Here is a 7830-nt window from a genome sequence, read left to right on the forward strand (position 1 = left end):
CGATTATAAAGAAAGAGTCCAGCTCTTTGTCTGTTCCTACTTCATGTGCTCCCAATACAAAGCAATGAACATTTTTTTTAAAGGCCTTGTACCAGCATGAGCCTCTCTTCTGCACCAAAGCCCGATGGCTTACCCTTCACATACTCAATTGTTTGGGTTATGTGTACTAGTCATTATTGACCTCTTTGTTAACACAGCTACTGTTGACATCATTCCTTATCCAACAGAGATAAGGCCTTATGTTCTGTTGCATCATTACAGGGCAGCTCTCCAAGACCAAATTGTTCATCTATATTTAAAATATTTGTCATTTGAGCTTTGTAATGACACTTGTTTACATGGGGGAGGGAAGGAGAAAAATCCCTGTAAACAAATGCAGTATTGTAAAAACAATAACTCAGTGAAATAATAAGGAGAATGTGTTTTCCAGCTGTTGTTTGTAGATCCCAGTTGCTAGGGTGCTTAATATCACAGAGTTTAACCTTGTCCCATGGTTACGGTTTGCATATCTTTGCTTTTCTTGACAACGAGGTTAAAGACTATACCCTCATCACTCATCTGATTAGCACTGGCTCAGAAAATGAATGCTAGGAGAAAAAAAATGTTATGTAGCCTATGTAACCATCAGGATGTTGGATTTCATTAATGAACTGGTAAACCTGTGAATGACTCATTGGAGAGGCGGACATGAAGCCTGCCTTGCTTGCATTCATTTCATTGGCTCTAATTAAGGGAAAAACATCCTTCAATGTGATAACTTGCTGCTGTAGGCACAATGTCTTTGCAGGAAAGGGAAACTTTTAGTCTTTAGAACAAGGCCGGCTGCTTCCTTCTTGTGTTAAAAGAACCAGCCATTTAACCATGTAGTCACTGGACAACCAGATCATCCATCTCATTGCCCTCACCTGCGCTTGCAGATTGTAGAAGACCACCCCTTCTCAGTTAACTCAAACATCTCTTTGGTTCTCATTAGCCAGTGTCAAAATATGTCCTAGGAGCTGCACAAAGAAAGCAAGCAAGAGTTTCTCTTGAAAAATCCCGATGCTCTGTGCTTGAAGCAAAACTAAAACAAAACAACAACAACATAAAGGAAGAAGGTAACACGCTAACACCTGTGGCTGCAGGAGAAGCAAGCAGATGTTGGAGGAGATGGCAAAAGTTTATTAGAGTTCACAAGTGACCAAAATGCTCTTTTGGGCTTTTTTTTTTCTCTACTTGGTAATTACAATCCCATGTCTTCAATGGTAAACCATGTGTGTTCATGCTCTGAATCAATCCTCTCCTGACCTCATTCCTCTGGCTGTGGGCTCTGTTGCTGCCTGTGGCTGCTTGGTTGGATTTGACATGCTGTTCTTCCTTTTTCTACCAGCAGCAGAACTCCCAAAGAAATCTAACTGCTGTTAGTCTGGGCTGTCAATCCGCTGGCTTGTTATAATCACTCAGCGTAGTGACCTGCACAGTACGTGAAATTTGGAAGGGCCAAGTCTGTGGCTGACCAAGGTGGTCAGACTAGCTAACCTCCAGAGATCCAGTATTTGTGTGATCCTCTGGAAGCAGAAAGGTGTTACAAACGACACAAACTAACTAAACCCTAGATGTGAGAGAATCCATATCTGTTCCTGGAGGCTCGTGGGTGCCAACATGAGAGTTCTGTGAATTTCCCCTGGTTTGGCAGTTGGATTTTCTCTTCCCATGTCTGTACCACAATTTTCTTCTTTGTTTCATTGTTGTTTGTAACATCTTTCTGCTTCCAGAGGATCATACAAATACTGGATCTCTGGAGGTTATCTAGTCTGACCACCTTGGTCAGCTGCAGCTTTGTCTAGCTGAGTCTTGGAAATTTCCAGGGCTGGAGACATCAAACCTCTCTTGGCAACCTATTCCAGGGCTACACAACCCTCCTAGGGGAACCTTGTCATGATGTGTTTCCTAACTTCTAGCAAGAAAATGATAAAACGGGTCCTGTGTGCTTCATCTTGGAATAAATTCACAGGTCTAAAATAGCACGTGAAAAAGCAAGACATCTTTCTTCAAATGATGTCCAAAGCTTTAGCTATCTGGACTTTCAAGGGGAGGAAGTGGGACTTGTTTCATAGAATCATGGAATCATTAAGGTTGGAAAAGACCTCAAGGATCACCAAGTCCAACCGTTTCACACCAATATTTATCCAACTAAGCAAGGTGAGAATTTGTACGGGGTTGAAAAGTGAGCAGATCACATTAATTTTGCTGTTTTCTTGAGGTGAAAATCTGGCAGTCCTGAAAATGCAAATTCACTTTATTTTCTCCTACCCCTCCTGCGCCCCCATGCTGCCTTTTTTTCAAGCATTTTCCAGATACATTCATGGCCATCCTTCTGGGACTGGGTGGGTTGAACATGCAGACTTCTTTAAGCACTACTTCATTATGAATATCCACTGATACAGGGATGCTCTGTAAGGAGTTGTATAAGTCATGGACAAGCTTCTGAAGCCCTAAAGTGGGCTTAACTGAAGAAATATCTTTGTGCAAAAGCACACCCGTTTTTTTTTCCACGTGAGATACTTCGTTCCTTCCCTGCCTCCCCTTTTTACTTAATGCCTTTGACATGAGGGTTGTGAATCCGTGCCACACTGCACATTCTTTTTCTTAGTAATGACATGTCCTGGGAGCTTAAAATGAGTTCTGTGGGGAAGTAATGAGCATGCACTTGTATGTTTATTTTATTACGGAACATTAGTATGCTGAGGGCATGACGAAGCAGATTATATTCTCTGCTTTGCTGCCTTTGTGAGGGACTCAGGCTGTCACAGACTGGCAGCCAAACCGTTTGTTGGAACAGCAGCTCTACAGGATGACATCATGTGCTTTCCAATCACTTCTAAGCTGGGTCAAAGGAAGAAAAACGAGGATTGACCACAGCGTTTCTTTGGGAGAGGGGTTGTTGAGGGTCTCTGTCCTGTACACCCCATACGAGTGGGACCATGGCTTTTTCTTTCCAGTGAACACAAAATTCCACTCACAATCAGAAGGGCACTTTGGCACTGGTTCTAGGACAGGCTCCATAACCTCGTCTGTTCTCACCTAAAATTTCATTTGACTTCATTTATAAGCTCAGTCTTGTGAATAATTTCAGCATGCGTGAGCAGCTCAGAAACTGTGCTAGAAATTATTTCATTCCCCTGCAAATAATGCAGCGACTACTAACATCACATCTGTAAATGGGTTCCTTGTGACTTTCAAAGTGAAACAGTTGTGGAAATCAGCATTTTGCTGATTCTTCTGTAAAATAGCTTTCAACTTTTTTTGCTAAACTTTGTATATTTTAACCTTTTGTTTGATTAGCTCAATACAACCTCCTAGGAGAAAGTGGCATAGATTTTTCTAAAGGCAGATAATATTGCATCAGGAAGCACTGTTTTCAAGAACTGAGCTTTTAGCAATTCTGTGTCTCACACGAAGCTAAAAAGCTCTTGGAGAAGTGCTAATGTCCATGAGATTTTCCTTTCTCATTTCAGGCCGTGTTTTCTGGTACCCCATGGGCTTGGTGTGCTGATTGCAGCTTCAGTTCCCCCCTGCAGCTCAACTCAAAGCCACGGTGCTGTTTTGTTCCCATTCGACCCAAAGGAGGGAAACGGTGGGAAGTGGTGGGGAGGCTGACTGGCTATAGTAGGGATGAAATTCAGCAGAGAGTGAATTTGGTCATACACACCAGGCAGACTCTTGGCCTCATGTAAATGTAATTCTCACTTGTTGCTCTCAGGGGGTTTTTATGCGTTTGAAGGATAAGTAAATTTGAAATGACTCAAATTTAAGACAGGTTCCTTGTTCAAGCAGAACTGTGAAGGCACTGTAGGTGGTATCATGCAGGAATTGCTTGGGATTTCCCATCTAGTCCTGTTCACGAGAAGTGCCAGGCATGTACACCTGGCCAGGAGGGAATCACGGGTGTCTTTTGGTCACTGTTTAGGGTTCTCTGTGAGTAAAATTTCATCCTGACCTTCCTTTGAAGGTTTTTCATTGCTTGACAAAGTACTAGTTGTAATTTAACTTTATGAGTGTCATTTTTTATTTCGGTAATCTTGTGGGCTCCCAGTCTGAATAATCAAGCTTAAGACTCTTTTGCCTTCCTGTGTTTGTGGTCGGGTTTGTTTGAGTTCTAGGAATGTGCACTTTTGCATTCCAGGTCCTGAAGATAATGCTGTATAGATAACCTTCCAAATGGAATGGTTTCCCAGATAAACTAGTAAGAATGAGAGTAGCTAAGCCCCAGAACATGTTCCACAGGGAGGTCTGTCTTTGGGGACAGCAGAGAGCTTGACTGACTAGAACCCAGAGCACTGAGAATAGCCCTGCTTTTGCCAAAAGTGTGGAATGAGATGACCTCAAGAAGTCCCTTCCAGCCTAAGTTATTTTACCATTGATCTGAATACACCCTGCAATGTTTCTCAAGGGAAGTTTAATTTGCATTATTGATAACAATTTTTTTAGCAGACTTCTCAATTGACCTCAGAGAAAATTACCATTTAAAGATGCAAAGGGTTGAAAGGAATGGAGCAGTATTGATTGCAAAGTGAGCCAGGGGTGAAACTGAATTTCTTTCACCACTGCTCAGAAGTCTTTTTTCATTTTCAAAACATTTTTTATTATGTAAGGGATCAAAGGCTCTGATCAAATAAATTTTAAACCTTTTTCATTTTCCTGCCTGTTCTAATGAGCTTGGGTATATGAAATGGAATATTGGAATTTTATATTCTTAAGAATTCTGCTTGGTAATTAGCAGCAATTCTTATCACTCTTGTACCAGTTGAGTTATCAGCTCCATTTGATCTTGTCCAATATTTCAATATACTATTTTATATTTTTTTAAAGTTCTGATTAAGGTATATATTTTAAATAACCTTCATGGTAATGATAGCAATATTTGGGGATATTTTCTTTTAAATCTAATCCTTATTGCTGTATTCCAGTGCATGTCTTCTGTTGCTTAATGAAGTTCTGTGTTTATTTATTAACTAGCTTTCTGAACAAATTCGAGATTGAAAGGACACATGTCCTGTGGCTTATTGTGAACGGATCGGTTTCTTTCAGTCTTTAATAACACCTGAAATACATCTGAAAAAAATGTTTTCTTTTCCTTTTATATGTTAACAATTTTGTGTGTGTGTAGAGATTATAGCTGGAGAAGTTTAATCTGGTCTTCTTTGAACAGCATAGCTTTTTTAAGCTATGTTTCCACAAACGTATAAAATGTTTTGGCTTTTGTGGGTGAATACTACATAATTTGAGAGAACATGACATGTCATACTGAGAGGATACTAGTGAAATGGCATGTTTCCAAACAATTACTTAGTGGTTGGAACTATTTTACCATATTTACGATCTGTTTGTTTGCTGCTAATGATATTCCTGAATAAAATGTAATACGTATCAAAACTGAGTACAAATTTTCTGTCCAGAACCTTTAAACAATATATCTAAACACATTCATCCACCTTACCATGTATGCATTAGTTCTTTGCAGATTTTAAAGTCCATCTTCTAGGTACAGGTTTTGATATTCTGTAGTGTATCCTAGATGCAATATTTTTTGCTGCCAGTATTTATAATTGCTATGTTTTGTATTTATTTAAAAAAATGCAAGCAGAATAAATTTTAACTCTTTAAAATTAACTATAATTTAAATACTATTATTTCGGTTTTAAGGCTTTATTTAATCATACTTTCTACAGTTTTAGCATTTAGTCTTGTAGAAAACGGGACTATTTTAACAAAGGCTGTAATGACTAATTAAAAGAGCTAGATGAAGAATGTCAAAACTCAAAGCTTTGTACCAGTTTTAATTTGTACTACTCCACTGAAGAATTTGAAGGATAGCTACAGAAAACTAGAAAGAGGGAAAATGCAATAATTAAGAGTTTCTTCCAAGCAACTGAGTTTCCTGGAGAGTGTACAAAGTATTGCTGTTGTGTGTACTTAGAACTGGCTAATCTAAATCAGAGAATTTTTCCATGGTCCTTGGCCATTTTGTATCATTGTTTTTATTCTGTAATGCTTAACTGGTGGTCAGAGACATATAGGATACGCATATGAAATTCTCCTGTGTGACCAAAAGACTTGGAGGATCTTGCTCATAGTGGCTTACATGAGGAAGAACAAGTCCCACTAAAGGCAACTGCACCACCAGGTCTGTTGTAGACCCGTGCCAAACAAGCACTTGCTTAGTGGATCACCAGGATTTTCAGGATAGATGTCTGTCTGTCTCCTACAAACAGAATGCAAGATAATATTATTTCTCAAATAGTGCAATTTAACTTCTAAACTTCTGTTCAACTTCTTTATTTGCTTGGTATTCTTTGTCTGAAAGAAGTTACATGGTAGGCTTTGTTGGGTGAAGGTTTTTAATTTCCTGTGTAGGGTCTTTGCCTCACAGGAGTGAATTGGGATGGAACCAATAAGAGGTAGATGACCCTTGCAATTTGTCCTCTGTTCGCTGTGAATATCCAATAGAAGAACCTGCATTTGTGTAGTATGAAAACAAACATAATGTGCATGTGTGGACAGCTAGGGAAATCAAAAGGAAATAATTAGATGATCTTATATTGCTTATGAGGAAATCTAATTTTGACCACATTCTTATCTTTTCTCTTAGAGGACTTGTGCCCAGAAGATGCGGGCTTTATTTCCCATTCCATTTTATGACTGTGAAGAAGTTACACGTGCCTTACTTGTGACAAGCAGCAACCATAAACTGCACAGTGCTTTTCATAACAAGACTAAGTTTTCAGTGGCTTGTAACTTTGAAATAGCTTGGACTGAAATCTTGCATGAGACATTTTTCAGCCACTAATCAAAATCCTTCATAGGGGAAACCTAGCAAAAGAGTTTGGGTCTTCCACAGTTTAAAGGAGAGAGGATCACTTGCCCATACTACACGTTTTATAGCTTTTTTCCTTTGGAAGACTGCATTCATCAGTACTTTGCTGTTTGGGGAAACGGAAAAGAAGGGGAAGTTTCCAGACACTAGAGTAATATGTTTTGGTCATGCCTGAAGACCTATCCCCAATGATGAAACATCTGTTTCTACATGTTTAGGAGACTTGGTAAAGATTGAAACGTAACACTGGAAGATATTGATGGGCTACTGGGGCTGAACTGACCTCTCTCTGATGGCTTGAAATCCTGCTGTGCTAATTGCCAGGATATGGAGACTTCTCAGTTCTCCCTCCTCTCTTTTCTTCAGCACCCTGGTGCTATTGGACAGGGAAGTTTAACTGACTTGAATACATCTGCATCAACCAGTGTACCCCATCTTTCCCTCTTGTCATCAGAAGAAACACAAGAGTGGATTATCAGACTGGTGGCCATGAAACACAGTGCTCTGATTTATTATAGAAAAAGCTATTCTGGACATGAATAACTGGCAGAAGTGTTCTGAGACAGTTGTTATGTAACTTGAACTTTTTTTAGATGCTTCTGAGTGTAGTTCAATATATAAAGAACATCAGTGCAAAATTTAGTGGCTTTATTGCTGACTTATTTTGTTGGAAAAAAAAGTAGCCCGTGTTGCACGTTATAAAACTTTGCCAATTTTTTTTCCCCAAGATTTCTCTCTATAATGCATGATGCTTTTTTCTAACCTTTATAATTAATTTTGGTTTTTTGCTTAGCACCTTTCTGCTTTACCCAACTGGTAGACTGATAGTGCCTTTACAAAATATTTTCCACTTGTGCTTAATAAACCAAAGTAATATTTTTTTAAGCCAATTATTTATGAATCATTGGCTTACAGGGAAATGCAATGATTCAGAGAGCCAGAGCTTTTGAAACTGAGCTATAAAGCTCCATTCA

Source organism: Pterocles gutturalis, unplaced genomic scaffold (assembly GCF_000699245.1).
Source record: "Pterocles gutturalis isolate BGI_N339 unplaced genomic scaffold, ASM69924v1 scaffold22030, whole genome shotgun sequence".
NCBI lineage: Eukaryota > Metazoa > Chordata > Aves > Pterocliformes > Pteroclidae > Pterocles > Pterocles gutturalis.